The 18,705-nt window shown below is 48.5% G+C and overlaps 1 protein-coding gene across 1 annotated transcript in view; it reads right to left on the bottom strand.

Annotated features, from left to right (window-relative positions):
• LOC137535434 (zinc finger protein 208-like) overlaps window positions 1-14,308 on the bottom strand; it is a 126,827-nt gene extending 112,519 nt beyond the window's left edge. Inside the window, exon 1 of the mRNA XM_068257268.1 lies at window positions 14,284-14,308. The gene's annotated coding sequence lies outside the window, so the exon portion shown is untranslated. The remainder of the gene's footprint in view (window positions 1-14,283) is intronic.
• Between the last annotated feature and the right edge of the window lie 4,397 nt (window positions 14,309-18,705).

Raw genomic sequence — 18,705 nt, 5'->3', positions numbered from 1 at the left:
AGCCATTTGTCCCCTCCACCAGTATAGGTAGCCATTTGTCCCCTCACTCAGTATAGGTAGCCATTTGTCCCCTCCCCCCAGTATAGGTAGCCATTTGTCCCCTCCCCAGTATAGGTAGCCATGTGTCCCATCCCCCAGTATAGGTAGTCATTTGTCCCCTCCCCCAGTATAGGTAGCCATTTGCCCTCTCCCTCAGTAAAGGTAGCCATTTGTCCTCTCCCTCAGTATAGGTAGCCATTTGTCCCCTCCCCCAGTATAGGTAGCCATTTGTCCCCTCCCCCAGTGTAGGTCGCCATTTGTCCCCTCCCCCATTATAGGTCGCCATTTGTCCCCTCCCCCATTATAGGTAGCCATTTGTCCCCTCCCCAGTATAGGTAGCCATGTGTCCCATCCCCCAGTATAGGTAGCCATTTGTCCCCTCCCCCAGTATAGGTAGCCATTTCTCCCCTCCCTCAGTATAGGTAGCCATTTGTCCCCTCCCCCAGTATAGGTAGCCATTTCTCCCCTCCCTCAGTATAGGTAGCCATTTGCCCTCTCCCTCAGTATAGGTAGCCATTTGTTCCCTCCCTCAGTATAGGTAGCCATAAGTCCCCTCCCCCAGTATAGGTAGACATGTGTCCCCTCCCCCAGTATAGGTAGCCATTTGTCCCCTCCCTCAGTATAGGTAGACATGTGTCCCCTCCCCCAGTATAGGTAGACATTTGTCCCCTCCCCCAGTATAGGTAGCCATTTGTCCCCTCCCCAGCATAGGTAGCCATGTGTCCCCTCCCTCAGTATAGGTAGCCATTTGTCTCCTCCCTCAGTATAGGTAGCAATGTGTCCCCCTCCCCCAGTATAGGTAGCCATTTGTCCCCTCCCCCGTATAGGTAGCCATTTGTCCCCTCCCCCAGCGTAGGTAGCCATTTGTCCCCTCCCTCAGTATAGGTAGCCATATGTCCCCTCCCCCAGTATAGGTAGCCATTTGTCCCCTCCCTCAGTATAAGTAGCCATTTGTCCCCTCCCTCAGTATAGGTAGCCATTTGTCCCCACCCTCAATATAGGTAGACATTTGTCCCCTCCCTCTGTATAGGTAGACATGTGTCCCCTCCCCCAGTATAGGTAGCCATTTGTCCCCTCCCTCTGTATAGGTAGACATGTGTCCCCTCCCCCAGTATAGGTAGCCATTTGTCCCCTCCCCCGTATAGGTAGCCATTTGTCCCCTCCCCCAGCGTAGGTAGCCATTTGTCCCCTCCCTCAGTATAGGTAGCCATATGTCCCCTCCCCCAGTATAGGTAGCCATTTGTCCCCTCCCTCAGTATAGGTAGCCATTTGTCCCCACCCTCAATATAGGTAGACATTTGTCCCCTCCCTCTGTATAGGTAGACATGTGTCCCCTCCCCCAGTATAGGTAGCCATTTGTCCCCTCCCTCTGTATAGGTAGACATGTGTCCCCTCCCCCAGTATAGGTAGCCATTTGTCCCCTCCCTCTGTATAGGTAGACATGTGTCCCCTCCCCCAGTATAGGTAGCCATTTGTCCCCTCCCCCAGGATAGGTAGCCATTTGTCCCTTCCCTCAGTATAGGTAGCAATGTGTCCCCTCCCCCAGTATAGGTAGCCATGTGTCCCCTCCCCCAGTATAGGTAGCCATGTGTCCCATTCCTCAGTATAGGTAGCCATTTGTCCCCTCCCCAGTATAGGTAGCCATGTGTCCCATCCCCCAGTATAGGTAGCCATTTGTCCCCTCCCCAGTATAGGTAGCCATGTGTCCCATCCCCCAGTATAGGTAGCCATGTGTCCCCTCCCCTAGTATAGGTAGCCATGTGTCCCCTCCCTCAGTATAGGTAGCCATTTGTCCCCTCCCCCCGTATAGGTAGCCATTTGTCCCCTCCCCAGCATAGGTAGCCATTTGTCCCCTCCCTCAGTATAGGTAGCCATTTGTCCCCTCCCCAGTATAGGTAGCCATGTGTCCCCTCCCTCAGTATAGGTAGCCATTTGTCCTTTGCACAAGTTGGGCATACATGGTACAATTTTTCATGTTTTTCGATTAGATAATTCAGTTCGATTATTCCGTTAGATCGTTAAAATTTTCGATCATGTAGATCGAATAAACGGGATAATCAAACATTTTTATTGTACCATGTATGGCCACCATTAAGCCATTTGACTTGCTGAAGTCGAGGGTCTGATGCAGGGCTGCCCAATAGGTCGATCGCGATCTACCGGTAGATCGCGACCGCCTCCTCGGTAGATCGCGGCCTCTTGGCCGCGTCTCATTAAATTTTGCGGCCAGCAGCTCATCATGTTTAGCTGCTGGCCAATAAGAATGCACGGGAGACGGGGAGAGAAGACGCGGCGAGCAGAGAGGGAGGAGAGAGGCGGCGCGGCCGCTACGTCATGGCTGGGGGCGGCGCCGGGCAGCCTGCAACGTGCGTGCTGGTAACATGCCCGGCGCTGCCCCCAGCCATGACGTAGCGGCCGCGCCGCCTCTCTCCTCGCCGCGTCTTCTCCCCGCCATTCATATTGGCCAGCGGCCTGCCTGCCGGAGGTTCCAGGAGTCCAGAGGACCCTGGCTAACCTACGCTACAGGTACCTATACCTGGCTAAGCTACACTGAGGGCACCAATACCTGGCTAAGCTACACTGGGGGCACCAATACCTGGCTAAGCTACACTGGGGGCACCAATACCTGGCTAAGCTACACTGGGGGCACCAATACCTGGCTAAGCTACACTGGGGGCACCAATACCTGGCTAACCTACACTGGGGGCCCATATACCTGGCTAAGCTACACTGGGGGCCCATATGCCTGGCTAAGCTAGACTGAGGGCACCAATACCTGGCTAAGCTACACTGGGGGCACCAATACCTGGCTAAGCTACACTGGGGGCACCAATACCTGGCTAAGCTACACTGGGGGCACCAATACCTGGCTAACCTACACTGGGGGCCCATATACCTGGCTAAGCTACACTGGGGGCCCATATGCCTGGCTAAGCTACACTGAGGGCACCAATACCTGGCTAAGCTACACTGGGGGCACCAATACCTGGCTAAGCTACACTGGGGGCACCAATACCTGGCTAACCTACACTGGGGGCCCATATACCTGGCTAAGCTACACTGGGGGCCCATATGCCTGGCTAAGCTACACTGAGGGCACCAATACCTGGCTAAGCTACACTGGGGGCACCAATACCTGGCTAAGCTACACTGGGGGCACCAATACCCTCACTAACCTACACTGGGGGCCCATATGCCTGGCTAAGCTACACTGGGGGCCCATATGCCTGGCTAATCTACACTGAGGGCCCATATACCAGGCTAACCTACACTGGGGGCCCATATACCCGGCTAACCTACACTGAGGGCCTGTTTACCTGGCTAACCTACACTGAGGGCCTGTATACCTGGCTGACCTACACTGAGGGCCCGTATACCTGGCTAACCTACACTGAGGGCCCATATACCTGGCTAACCTACACTGAGGGCCCAAATACCAGGCTAACCTATACTGCAGGCACATATACCTGGCTAACGCGGGGGGGGGGGGGGGACGCGTGCTTAGCATTTGGGACGTTGGTAGATCTCCTGGCCTCGGCAAATTTTAAAGTAGCTCGCGAGCCGAAAAAGTGTGGGCACCCCTGGTCTGATGAATTCAACCCGAAATCAACACACTCTGCAGGATAATGTTCAAGCATCAGTCACAGAGCTAAAGATACACGGGGTGGATATTCCAACAAGACAAAGAGCCAAAACACAGGTGAGAATCTACAGAGGCATTCATGCAGAGGGAGAAGCATAAAGATATGGAATGGGGGTCACAGTCCCCGGGCATCATGGGAAATCTATGGGATGATATGAAGCAGGCTGTCCATGCTCAGCAGCCATCACATGTAACTGAGCTGCAGAGATTTGTATAGAAGAATGGTGAAAATGACCTCCATCCAGAATCCAGAGTCTCATAAAAGGCTTAAGAGACCTCTAGAGGCTGTTATATTTACAGAAGGAGGCTCAGCTAACTACTGCTTGCCCATATCGACGTCTGTACTAATCCCCCACTGCTCCCCATACCCATGTCTGTACTAATCCCCCACTGCTCCCCCATACCCATGTCTGTACTAATCCCCCCACTGCTCCCCCATACCCATCTCTGTACTAATCCCCCCACTGCTCCCCCATACCCATGTCTGTACTAATCCCCCTTACTGCTCCCTCATACCCATGTCTGTACTAATCTCCCCACTGCTCCCCATACCCATGTCTGTACTAATCTCCCCACTGCTCCCCCATACCAATGTCTGTACTAATCTCCCCACTGCTCCCCCATACCATGTCTGTAATAATCTCCCCACTGCTCCCCCATACCCATGTCTGTACTAATCCCCCCACTGCTCCCCCATACCCATGTCTGTACTAATCTCCCCACTGCTTCCCTATACACATGTCTGTACTAATCCCCCCACTGCTCCCCCATACCCATGTCTGTACTAATCTCCCTACTGCTCCCCCATACCCATGTCTGTACTAATCCCCCCACTGCTCTCCCTTACCCATGTCTGTACTAATCTCCCCACTGCTCCCCCATACCCATGTCTGTACTAATCCCCCTCTGCTCCCCATACCCATGTCTGTACTAATCCCCCCACTGCTACCCATACCCATGTCTGTCCCAACCCCCCTCACTGCTCTCCCATACCCATGTCTGTACTAATCCCTCACTGCTCCCCCATACCCATGTCTGTACTAATCCCCCCACTGCTCCCCATACCCATGTCTGTACTAATCCCCCCACTGCTGACCCATACCTATGTTTGTACTAATCTCCCCACTGCTGACCCATACCTATGTTTGTACTAATCTCCCCACTGCTCCCCCATACCCATGTCTGTACTAATCTCCCCACTGCTCCCCCATACCCATGTCTGTACTAATCTCCCCCACTATTCCCCCATACCCATGTCTGTACTAATCCCTCCACTGCTCCCCCATACCCATGTCTGTACTAATCCCCCCACTGCTCCCCCATACCCATGTCTGTACTAATCCCCCCACTGCACCCCCATACCCATGTCTGTACTAATCCCCCCACTGCACCCCCATACCCATGTCTGTACTAATCTCCCCACTGCTCCCCCATACCCATGTCTGTACTAATCTCCCCACTGCTCCCCCATACCCATGTCTGTACTAATCTCCCCCACTATTCCCCCATACCCATGTCTGTACTAATCTCCCCACTGCTTCCCTATACACATGTCTGTACTAATCCCCCCAATGCTCCCCCATACCCATGTCTGTACTAATCTCCCCACTGCTCCCCCATACCCATGTCTGTACTAATCCCCCCACTGCTCTCCCATACCCATGTCTGTACTAATCCCCCCACTGCTCTCCCATACCCATGTCTGTACTAATCCCCCCACTGTTCCCCTATACCCATGTCCGTACTAATTCCCCCACTGCTCGCCCATACCCATGTCTGTACTAATCTCCCCACTGCTCACCCATACCTGTGTCTGTACTAATCTCCCCACTGCTTACCCATACCCATGTCTGTACTAATCCTCCCACTGCTCACCCATACCCGTGTCTGTACTAATCTACCCACTGCTTCCCCATACCCATGTCTGTACTAATCTCCCCACTGCTCACCCATACCCATGTCTGTACTAATCTCCCCACTGCTCACCCATACCTGTGTCTGTACTAAATCCTCTCACTGGCAAACAAGTCACAGCAGTTATGTAAAAGTCTCTTGTGTGTCAATTACTTCAAGGGGGGTGACCAGGATAACGACAGGTATACTATGACCTCCTCTGTAACAAAGTATGTCCACCCTGACCTCTGCTCTGCCCAATATATAACAAGTATTTCCACCCAGAACGCTGCTCTGCCCATTATATAACAAGTATGTCCATCCCGACCTCTGCCCTGCCCAATATATAACAAGTATGTCCACCCCGACCTCTGCTCTGCCCAATATATAACAAGTGTGTCCGCCCCGACCTCTGCTCTGCCCAATATATAACAAGTATGTCCACCCCGACCTCTGCTCTGCCCAATATATAACAAGTATGTCCACCCCAACCTCTGCTCTGCCCAATACATAACAAGTATGTCCACCCCGACCTCTACTCTGCCCAATATATAACAAGTATGTCCACCCCGACCTCTGCCCTGCCCAATATATAACAAGTATGTCCACCCCAACCTCTGCTCTGCCCAATATATAACAAGTATGTCCACCCCGACCTCTGCTCTGCCCAATATATAACAAGTATGTCCACCCCGACCTCTGCCCTGCCCAATATATAACAAGTATGTCCACCCTGACCTCTGCTCTGCCCAATATATAACAAGTATGTCCACCCCAACCTCTGCTCTGCACAATATATAACAAGTATGTCCACCCCGACCTCTGCTCTGCCCAATATATAACAAGTGTGTCCACCCCGACCTCTGCTCTGCCCAATATATAACAAGTATGTGCACCCAGACCTCTGCTCTGCCCGATATATAACAAGTATGTCCACCCCGACCTCTGCTCTGCCCAATATACAACAAGTATGTCCACCCGACCTCTGCTCTGCCCGATATATAACAAGTATGTCCACCCTGACCTCTGCTCTGCCCAATATATAACAAGTATTTCCACCCAGAACGCTGCTCTGCCCATTATATAACAAGTATGTCCATCCCGACCTCTGCCCTGCCCAATATATAACAAGTATGTCCACCCCGACCTCTGCTCTGCCCAATATATAACAAGTATGTCCACCCCGACCTCTGCTCTGCCCAATATATAACAAGTATGTCCACCCCGACCTCTGCTCTGCCCAATATATAACGAGTATGTCCACCCTGACCTCTGCTCTGCCCAATATATAACAAGTATGTCCACCCCGACCTCTGCTCTGCCCAATATATAACAAGTATGTCCACCCCGACCTCTGCTCTGCCCAATATATAACAAGTATGTCCACTCCGTCCTCTGCTCTGCCCAATATATAACAAGTATGTCCACCCCAACCTCTGCCCTGCCCAATATATAACAAGTATGTCCACCCCGACCTCTGCCCTGCCCGATATATAACAAGTATGTCCACCCTGACCTCTGCCCTGCCCAATATATAACAAGTATGTCCACTCCGTCCTCTGCTCTGCCCAATATATAACAAGTATGTCCACCCCGACCTCTGCTCTGCCCAATATATAACAAGCATGTCCACCCCGACCTCTGCTCTGCCCAATATATAACAAGTATGTCCACCCCGACCTCTGCTCTGCCCAATATATAACAAGTATGTCCACCCCGACCTCTACTCTGCCCAATATATAACAAGTGTGTCCACCCCGACCTCTGCTCTGCCCAATATATAACAAGTATGTCCACCCCGACCTCTGCTCTGCCCAATATATAACAAGTATGTCCACCCCGACCTCTGCTCTGCCCAATATATAACAAGTATGTCCACCCCGACCTCTGCTCTGCCCAATATATAACAAGCATGTCCACCCCGACCTCTGCTCTGCCCAATATATAACAAGTATGTCCACCCCGACCTCTACTCTGCCCAATATATAACAAGTGTGTCCACCCCGACCTCTGCTCTGCCCAATATATAACAAGTATGTCCACCCCGACCTCTGCTCTGCCCAATATATAACAAGTATGTCCACCCTGACCTCTGCTCTGCCCAATATATAACAAGTATGTCCACCCCGACCTCTGCCCAATATATAACAAGTATGTCCACCCCGACCTCTGCTCTGCCCAATATATAACAAGTATGCCCACCCCGACCTCTGCTCTGCCCAATATATAACAAGTATGTCCACCCCGACCTCTGCTCTGCCCAATATATAACAAGTATGTCCACCCCAACCTCTGCTCTGCCCAATATATAACAAGTATGTCCACCCCGACCTCTGCCCTGCCCGATATATAACAAGTATGTCCACCCTGACCTCTGCTATGCCCAATATATAACAAGTATGTCCACTCCGTCCTCTGCTCTGCCCAATATATAACAAGTATGTCCACCCCGACCTCTACTCTGCCCAATATATAACAAGTGTGTCCACCCCGACCTCTGCTCTGCCCAATATATAACAAGTATGTCCACCCCGACCTCTGCTCTGCCCAATATATAACAAGTATGTCCACCCTGACCTCTGCTCTGCCCAATATATAACAAGTATGTCCACCCCGACCTCTGCCCAATATATAACAAGTATGTCCACCCTGACCTCTGCTCTGCCCAATATATAACAAGTATGCCCACCCCGACCTCTGCTCTGCCCAATATATAACAAGTATGTCCACCCCGACCTCTGCTCTGCCCAATATATAACAAGTATGTCCACCCCGACCTCTGCTCTGCCCAATATATAACAAGTATGTCCACCCCGACCTCTGCTCTGCCCAATATATAACAAGTGTGTCCGCCCCGACCTCTGCTCTGCCCAATATATAACAAGTATGTCCACCCCGACCTCTGCTCTGCCCAATATATAACAAGTATGTCCACCACGACCTCTGCTCTGCCCAATATATAACAAGTATGTCCACCCCGATCTCTGCTCTACCCAATATATAACAAGTATGTCCACCCCGACCTCTGCTCTACCCAATATATAACAAGTATGTCCACCCCGACCTCTGCTCTACCCAATATATAACAAGTATGTCCACCCCGACCTCTGCTCTGCCCGATATATAACAAGTATGACCACCCCGGTCTCTGCTCTGCCCAATATATAACAAGTATGTCTACCCCGACCTCTGCCCTGCCCAATATATAACAAGTATGTCCCCCCAACCTCTGCTCTGCCCAATATATAACAAGTATGTCCACCCCGACCTCTGCTCTGCCCAATATATAACAAGCATGTCCACCCCAACCTCTGCTCTGCCCAATATATAACAAGTGTGTCCACCCCGACCTCTGCTCTGCCCAATATATAACAAGTATGTCCACCCCGCCCTCTGCTCTGCCCAATATATATAACAAGTATGTCCACCCCGACCTCTGCTCTTCCCAATATATAACAAGTATGTCCACCCCGACCTCTGCTCTGCCCAATATATAACAAGTATGTCCACCCCGACCTCTGCTCTGCCCAATATATAACAAGTATGTCCCCCCGACCTCTGCACTGCCCAATATATAACAAGTATGACCACCCCGGTCTCTGCTCTGCCCAATATATAACAAGTATGTCCACCCCGACCTCTGCCCTGCCCAATATATAACAAGTATGTCCCCCCAACCTCTGCTCTGTCCAATATATAACAAGTACAGTGTTCTCCCCAGAAATTTTTTCCAGCCGGGTGGCATGAAAAAGTAGCCGGGTGGGGAGAGATGAGAGAATGCAGGGCCGGTGCTTCTCTGCACAACTCTGCTTACAGCATAGGAGGAGGTGAGCCGATGTCAGCCGGGTGGTCACCAAAAGTAGCCGGGTGGAGCACCCGGCTAAAAGAGCCTGGGGAGAACACTGAAGTATGTCCACCCCGACCTCTGCTCTGCCCAATATATAACAAGTATGACCACCCCGACCTCTGCTCTGCCCAATATATAACAAGCATGTCCACCCCGACCTCTGCTCTGCCCAATATATAACAAGTATGTCCACCCCGACCTCTGCTCTGCCCAATATATAACAAGTATGTCCACCCCAACCTCTGCTCTGCCCAATATATAACAAGTATGTCCACCCCGACCTCTGCTCTGCCCAATATATAACAAGTATGTCCACCCCAACCTCTGCTCTGCCCAATATATAACAAGTATGTCCACCCCGACCTCTGCTCTGCCCAATATATAACAATTATGTCCACCCGACCTCTGCTCTGCCCAATATATAACAAGTATGTCCACCCCGACCTCTGCTCTGCCCAATATATAACAAGTAGATCCACCCCGACCTCTGCTCTGCCCAATATATAACAAGTATGTCCACCCCAACCTCTGCTCTGCCCAATATATAACAAGTATGTCCACCCCGACCTCTGCTCTGCCCAATATATAACAAGTATGTCCACCCCAACCTCTGCTCTGCCCAATATATAACAAGTATGTCCACCCCGACCTCTGCTCTGCCCAATATATAACAAGTATGTCCACCCCGACCTCTGCTCTGCCCAATATATAACAAGTATGTCCACCCCGACCTCTGCCCTACCCAATATATAACAAGTATGTCCACCCCGACCTCTGCTCTGCCCGATATACAACAAGTATGTCCACCCCGACCTCTGCACTGCCCAATATATAACAAGTATGTCCACCCCGACCTCTGCTCTGCCCGATATATAACAAGTATGTCCACCCCCGACCTCTGCTCTGCCCAATATATAACAAGTATGTCCACCCCGACCTCTGCTCTGCCCGATATATAACAAGTATGTCCACCCCCGACCTCTGCTCTGCCCAATATATAACAAATATATTCACCCCGACCTCTGCTCTGCCCAATATATAACAAGTATGTCCACCCCGACCTCTGCTCTGCCCAATATATAAGTATGTCCACCCCGACCTCTGCTCTGCCTAATATACAACAAGTACGTCCACCCTGACCTCTGCTCTGCCCAATATATAACAAGTATGTCCACCCCGACCTCTGCTCTGCCCAATATATAACAATTATGTCCACCCGACCTCTGCTCTGCCCAATATATAACAGGTATGTCCTCCCCGACCTCTGCTCTGCCCAATATATAACAAATATATTCACCCCGACCTCTGCTCTGTCCAATATATAACAAGTATGTCCACCCCGACCTCTGCTCTGCCCAATATAGAACAAGTCTGTCCACCCCGACCTCTGCTCTGCCCAATATATAACAAATATATTCACCCCGACCTCTGCTCTGTCCAATATATAACAAGTATGTCCACCCCGACCTCTGCTCTGCCCAATATAGAACAAGTACGTCCACCCCGACCTCTGCTCTGCCCAATATATAACAAGTACGTCCACCCCGACCTCTGCTCTGCCCAATATATAACAAGTATGTCCACCCTGACCTCTGCTCTGCCCAATATATAACAAGTATGTCCACCCCAACCTCTGCTCTGCCCAATATACAACAAGTGTGTCCACTCCGACCTCTGCTCTGCCCAATATGTAACAAGTATGTCCACCTCGACCTCTGCTCTGCCCAATATATAACAAGTATGTCCACCCCAACCTCTGCTCTGCCCAATATATAACAAGTATGTCCACCCCGACCTCTGCTCTGCCCAATATATAACAAGTATGTCCACCCCGACCTCTGCTGTGCCCAATATATAACAAGTATGTCCACCCCAACCTCTGCTCTGCCCAATATATAACAAGTATGTCCACCCCGACCTCTGCTCTGCCCAATATATAACAAGTATGTCCACCCCAACCTCTGCTCTGCCCAGTATATAACAAGTATATCCACCCCGACCTCTGCTCTGCCCAATATATAACAAGTATGTCCACCCCAACCTCTGCTCTGCCCAATATATAACAAGTATGTCCACTCCGACCTCTGCCCTGCCCAATATATAACAAGTATGTCACCTCGACCTCTGCTCTGCCCAATATAAAACAAGTATGTCCACCCGGACCTCTGCTCTGCCAATATATAACAAGTATGTCCACCCCGACCTCTGCTCTGCCCAATATATAACAAGTATGTCCACCCGGACCTCTGCTCTGCCAATATATAACAAGTATGTCCACCCCGACCTCTGCTCTGCCCAATATATAACAAGTATGTCCACCCGACCTCTGCTGTGCCCAATATATAACAAGTATGTCCCCCCCGACCTCTGCTCTGCCCAATATATAACAAGTATGTCCCCCCCGACCTCTGCTCTGCCCAATATATAACAAGTATGTCCATTCCGACCTCTGCTGTGCCCAATATATAACAAGTATGTCCCCCCCGACCTCTGCTGTGCCCGATATATAACAAGTATGTCCACCCCGACCTCTGCTCTACCCAATATATAACAAGTATGTCCCCCCCGACCTCTGCTGTGCCCAATATATAACAAGTATGTCCACCCCGACCTCTGCTCTGCCCGATATACAACAAGTATGTCCACCCCGACCTCTGCACTGCCCAATATATAACAAGTATGTCCACCCCGACCTCTGCTCTGCCCGATATATAACAAGTATGTCCACCCCCGACCTCTGCTCTGCCCAATATATAACAAGTATGTCCACCCCGACCTCTGCTCTGCCCGATATATAACAAGTATGTCCACCCCCGACCTCTGCTCTGCCCAATATATAACAAATATATTCACCCCGACCTCTGCTCTGCCCAATATATAACAAGTATGTCCACCCCGACCTCTGCTCTGCCCAATATATAAGTATGTCCACCCCGACCTCTGCTCTGCCTAATGTACAACAAGTACGTCCACCCTGACCTCTGCTCTGCCCAATATATAACAAGTATGTCCACCCCGACCTCTGCTCTGCCCAATATATAACAATTATGTCCACCCGACCTCTGCTCTGCCCAATATATAACAGGTATGTCCTCCCCGACCTCTGCTCTGCCCAATATATAACAAATATATTCACCCCGACCTCTGCTCTGTCCAATATATAACAAGTATGTCCACCCCGACCTCTGCTCTGCCCAATATAGAACAAGTACGTCCACCCCGACCTCTGCTCTGCCCAATATATAACAAGTCTGTCCACCCCGACCTCTGCTCTGCCCAATATATAACAAATATATTCACCCCGACCTCTGCTCTGTCCAATATATAACAAGTATGTCCACCCCGACCTCTGCTCTGCCCAATATAGAACAAGTACGTCCACCCCGACCTCTGCTCTGCCCAATATATAACAAGTATGTCCACCCTGACCTCTGCTCTGCCCAATATATAACAAGTATGTCCACCCCAACCTCTGCTCTGCCCAATATACAACAAGTGTGTCCACTCCGACCTCTGCTCTGCCCAATATGTAACAAGTATGTCCACCTCGACCTCTGCTCTGCCCAATATATAACAAGTATGTCCACCCCAACCTCTGCTCTGCCCAATATATAACAAGTATGTCCACCCCGACCTCTGCTCTGCCCAATATATAACAAGTATGTCCACCCTGACCTCTGCTCTGCCCAATATATAACAAGTATGTCCACCCCAACCTCTGCTCTGCCCAATATACAACAAGTGTGTCCACTCCGACCTCTGCTCTGCCCAATATGTAACAAGTATGTCCACCTCGACCTCTGCTCTGCCCAATATATAACAAGTCTGTCCACCCCGACCTCTGCTCTGCCCAATATATAACAAATATATTCACCCCGACCTCTGCTCTGTCCAATATATAACAAGTATGTCCACCCCGACCTCTGCTCTGCCCAATATAGAACAAGTACGTCCACCCCGACCTCTGCTCTGCCCAATATATAACAAGTATGTCCACCCCGACCTCTGCTCTGCCCAATATAGAACAAGTACGTCCACCCCGACCTCTGCTCTGCCCAATATATAACAAGTATGTCCACCCTGACCTCTGCTCTGCCCAATATATAACAAGTATGTCCACCCCAACCTCTGCTCTGCCCAATATACAACAAGTGTGTCCACTCCGACCTCTGCTCTGCCCAATATGTAACAAGTATGTCCACCTCGACCTCTGCTCTGCCCAATATATAACAAGTATGTCCACCCCAACCTCTGCTCTGCCCAATATATAACAAGTATGTCCACCCCAACCTCTGCTCTGCCCAATATATAACAAGTATGTCCACTCCGACCTCTGCCCTGCCCAATATATAACAAGTATGTCACCTCGACCTCTGCTCTGCCCAATATATAACAAGTATGTCCACCCGGACCTCTGCTCTGCCAATATATAACAAGTATGTCCACCCCGACCTCTGCTCTGCCCAATATATAACAAGTATGTCCACCCGACCTCTGCTGTGCCCAATATATAACAAGTATGTCCCCCCCGACCTCTGCTCTGCCCAATATATAACAAGTATGTCCCCCCCGACCTCTGCTCTGCCCAATATATAACAAGTATGTCCCCCCCGACCTCTGCTGTGCCCGATATATAACAAGTATGTCCCCCCCGACCTCTGCTCTGCACCAATATATAACAAGTATGTCCCCCCCGACCTCTGCTGTGCCCGATATATAACAAGTATGTCCACCCCGACCTCTGCTCTACCCAATATATAACAAGTATGTCCACCCCGACCTCTGCTCTACCCAATATATAACAAGTATGTCCCCCCCGACCTCTGCTGTGCCCAATATATAACAACAATCACACCATTACCTCTTCCAGCCGTGCGCTCTCTCCACTTCCTGCAACTTCTCTTCCTGCTGTTTCGTCATTTCCTGACTGTGGGATTGCCATCTTGTGGTGAATAGACTAATTGCAGCCTCTGTGGAATCACCTGAACTTATAAAAATAATAATAATTATTATTATTATTATTATTTCCACAGATAGATGCTTGAAATGTAGAGCCGCCATATGGATGTGGTTCCAGTTTCTTGCACCAGACTGGGAGGGAGAAATTGTCTGCACGGAGATGTCCACTTACCTGTATATTCTGATTCTAGTCTTTGTAGCCCTCCCTTTTTTTTTTGGAGGAGTGAAAAGAACTACAACAAAAAAAACAACAACTGTGTCTGTTTATTGGATGTGAGACTGGGAGGAAACTGGAGTCCCTTAAATAAACCCATACAAACATGAAGAACATTTTTTATCACTTTCACAAATTGAAAAAATGTCTCAATATGTAGGGGCAGCAGCCAAATGGGAAGCAACCAAACCATAAATATTAATAATCAATATTTTTATGCACATGCCAACGTATAACATTTGTAGGAACTAAGAAAGAGAATTGGCTCTTTGGTGCATGCAAAAAATCACAAACAGCTTTATTAATAATCACAAAGAAATCATAAAGTTTTAAAAATCACTCATGCGCCTATATATACCATCACATATACAGTTTTATTCAATTCATAAATTCAAATTCATATATATATTACACTAATATGCAAGCAAACACTAGCCAACTTTCTCAGTCCCACCTCCCTATGGTAAACAGTCTGGCACACGCCACAACATATACCTATAGATTGATTCGCTGAGTAAACTTTGTTTTCTAGCATAAAATTGCACCAATCCCTATAGCACCTTTCCAATGTTAAAACGTGTTTTTGCACCTTTAAAATGGCAATAAATCCAACAGGAAACAGTTCATGTAAATAGCTTGAATCTTGTCTTGCAAAGCTTTAGACATGCTAATAGCCAGGACGTTATCTGTTTTTGAAAAGTTGTTTTTGTAAAGTTCTGCAGGACGCTATTTGTCTCTAGAGGTCTGTGCAAATGCAATCTGCCTATACAAAATCCTGCAAGATCTAATTTGCATACCAAGGAATGCGGAATTAGCCACTTTACTTCTGGTGGATGTATATGAAATTGTATGTCTAAAGCTGAGTACACACGTACGATAACGATCGTTCAAAAACGAACGATAACGATAATTGGACCGATAATCGTGCGCTCCAAATTTTCCAACGATCGTTTTTTGGGACGATAACGACCGTTATCGTTCAATCCGACCGATCCAACCCGGCGGATTTTTTCGAAAGATAATCGTTCAATCGTTGCAGTGTGTACAAAGATCGTCCGATAACGCATGTTCTTATTGCCTGTCATAACGTCACTTCCGTTTGCGCACGCATTTTTTAATCGTTCGTCGTTCAGTACTTTATACTTATATCGTTCACGTGTGTACACAATCGTTCATTACGAACGATCTTTTACGTCTAATTTGAATATCGTGTAAACGTCACGAATCGTTCGTAACGAACGATCTTTATCGGACGTGTATACGAACCTTAAGGGTACGTACAGACATACGATAACGATCGTTCGTTCTGAACGACGAACGATGTTAAAGGAGGTATCGGCCGATGATCGTTTGAAGAAAGGCTACTTTGAACATCGTTCGTGTACGAACGATCTTGGAACGAGCGTTGCGTGCGCAACATGATTTATAAACTGATTTCAAACACAAGTGTCAAAAAGAACTGTTTGAGCATGTGCAAAGCTTTGAGAACGAACGATCAACGACCGATCGTTGTACAGACATTACTTTTTGAACGATGGTCGTTGGAAAAGATCTGGCAGAATGGATCGTTCTTTACCAACGACATATCTCGTTGGTCGGTCGTTTTAACAATCGTTCGTGCACTTTTTACGAACGATCGTCGGTCAATGCCGTCGGTAACGATCGTTTTAAACGACTATAGTCGCATGTCTGTACGCACCCTAAAGCTTTGCAAGACGAGATCCAAGCTATTTAAAATGAACTGTTTCCTGTTGGATTTATGAATTATACCTTTGTGAGCTCACAGGACGTTATTTTTATTGATTTTTGAACAAGAAAGGCTATTATTGCCATTTTAAAGGTGCAAAAACACTTTTTAACATTGGAAAGGTGCTATAGGGATTGGTGCAATTTTATGCTAGAAAACGAAGTTTATTCAGCGAATCAATCTATAGGTATAGGTTGTGGCGTGTGCCAGACTGTTTACCATAGGGAGGTGGGACTGAGAAAGTTAGATAGTGTTTGCTTGCATATTAGTGTAATATATATATGAATTTGAATTTATGAATTGAATAAAACTGTATATGTGATGGTATATATAGGCGCATGAGTGATTTTTAAAACTTTATGAATGCTTGAATGGTGGGGGTGTGAGTAACCCCATTTATCACTGACTGCAGCCAATTGAATTCATTTTATATATATTGGCATCAATAAAGATATTTCAGATCAGATGAGGACATATAATAAAGGATGGTACTGTATCCAGTAATAAGCTATAATCAATAAATTCTAGGAAGGCATGTAATCCACTTGTTAGAGGTGTAAAAACTATCAATTCCATTAAGTTCAATGGCCCCGAATCACAGGGCTGGCTGGAATAATATGGTCATGCCACAGCTCCCAAAGCAGCCCGTCAGTCATTGGCAGAGAGCACAGTATTTGCTCATATGCATGCAGAGGAGCAGCAAGGCTTGAAAAGCAGAATAGTTGCATAGGTGGATCAATGGATATCCCCAATCGCAGGAACATGCAGTGGACTTATATGTTAAACTTCATAAGCTTTTGCAAGCAAGCAGATACAGTTCATGAAGAAAGAGAAGCAGCAGCCATCATATGTATGCCACATAGTTACCAGTCCTGTTGGTGCATACAGCCAGGTAAGGTCTCTTTCTTAGTTTCTAAAAAAATTCCATAAATTGAACATTGCATTACAAACATATATAGAAGAGGAGGGGTGGTGATCAACTGACATCCTTGTGTAGATAGAGGTGGGGGAAATCGTCACACAGCCGGCCACAGAGTACTCTATTAAGGTGAGCAAGCTTTGGTTTTACTTGAGCTGTGATGGGTATAATCTGAGAAATCTTCCATGTGTAGCAGGGATTAAGAAAAGGTGCTCAGCAAATACCCATTCCATTTTCTTGATACTGTGAATGTCAGCATCACTGCATAAGCACCGCCACTGTTCACAGACAGTTGAAATAGCGGGTGCCTAGTCTCATCCTCCTCATTACACCTATAAAAGTAATCATCCACATTCTTCTACTATTCCTCTAGTGGCAGATGCTCTGCTTCTTCCCTTGCCCATACAATGCCTGGGGTATCACAGCAGAAAACCGAGAATGACCCTTGTTGGGTAACTCCCTACAACAAACCCTGCTGTAAGATTATAAATTCCTATACCACAAACCCTGCACTCACTATAGCTGATACACTCCTTACCACAAGCCCTGCACTCACTATAGCTGATACACTCCCATACCACAAGCCCTGCACTCACTATAGCTGATACACTCCTTACCACAAGCCCTGCACTCACTATAGCAGATACACTCCCATACCACAAGCCCTGCACTCACTATAGCCGATACACTCCCATACCACAAGCCCTGCACTCACTATAGCTGATACACTCCCATACCACAAGCCCTGCACTCACTATAGCAGATACACTCCCAAACCACAAGCCCTGCACTCACTATAGCTGATACACTCCCATACCACAAGCCCCGCACTCACTATAGCTGATACACCCCCATACCACAAGCCCTGCACTCACTATAGCTGATGCACTCCCATACCACAAGCCCTGCACTCACTATAGCTGATACACCCCCATACCACAAGCCCTGCACTCACTATAGCTGATACACTCCCTATACCACAAGCCCCGCACTCACTATAGCTGATACACCCCCATACCACAAGCCCTGCACTCACTATAGCCGATACATTCCCATACCACAAGCCCTGCACTCGCTATAGCTGAGACACTCCCATACCACAAGCCCTGCACTCGCTATAGCTGATACACTCCCATACCACAAGCCCTGCACTCACTATACCTGATACACCCCCATACCACAAGCCCCGCACTCACTATAGCTGATACACTCCCATACCACAAGCCCTGCACTCACTATAGCTGATACACTCCCATACCACAAGCCCCGCACTCACTATAGCTGATACACTCCCACACCACAAGCCCCGCACTCACTATAGCTGATACACTTCCATACCACAAGCCCTGCACTTACTATAGCTGATACACCCCATACCACAAGCCCTGCACTCACTATAGCTGATACACCCCATACCACAAGCCCTGCACTCACTATAGCTGAT

Source organism: Hyperolius riggenbachi, chromosome 10, assembly GCF_040937935.1.
Source record: "Hyperolius riggenbachi isolate aHypRig1 chromosome 10, aHypRig1.pri, whole genome shotgun sequence".
In the NCBI taxonomy this organism is placed as follows: domain Eukaryota; kingdom Metazoa; phylum Chordata; class Amphibia; order Anura; family Hyperoliidae; genus Hyperolius; species Hyperolius riggenbachi.
This window is presented reverse-complemented; position numbering and strand designations above follow the sequence as displayed.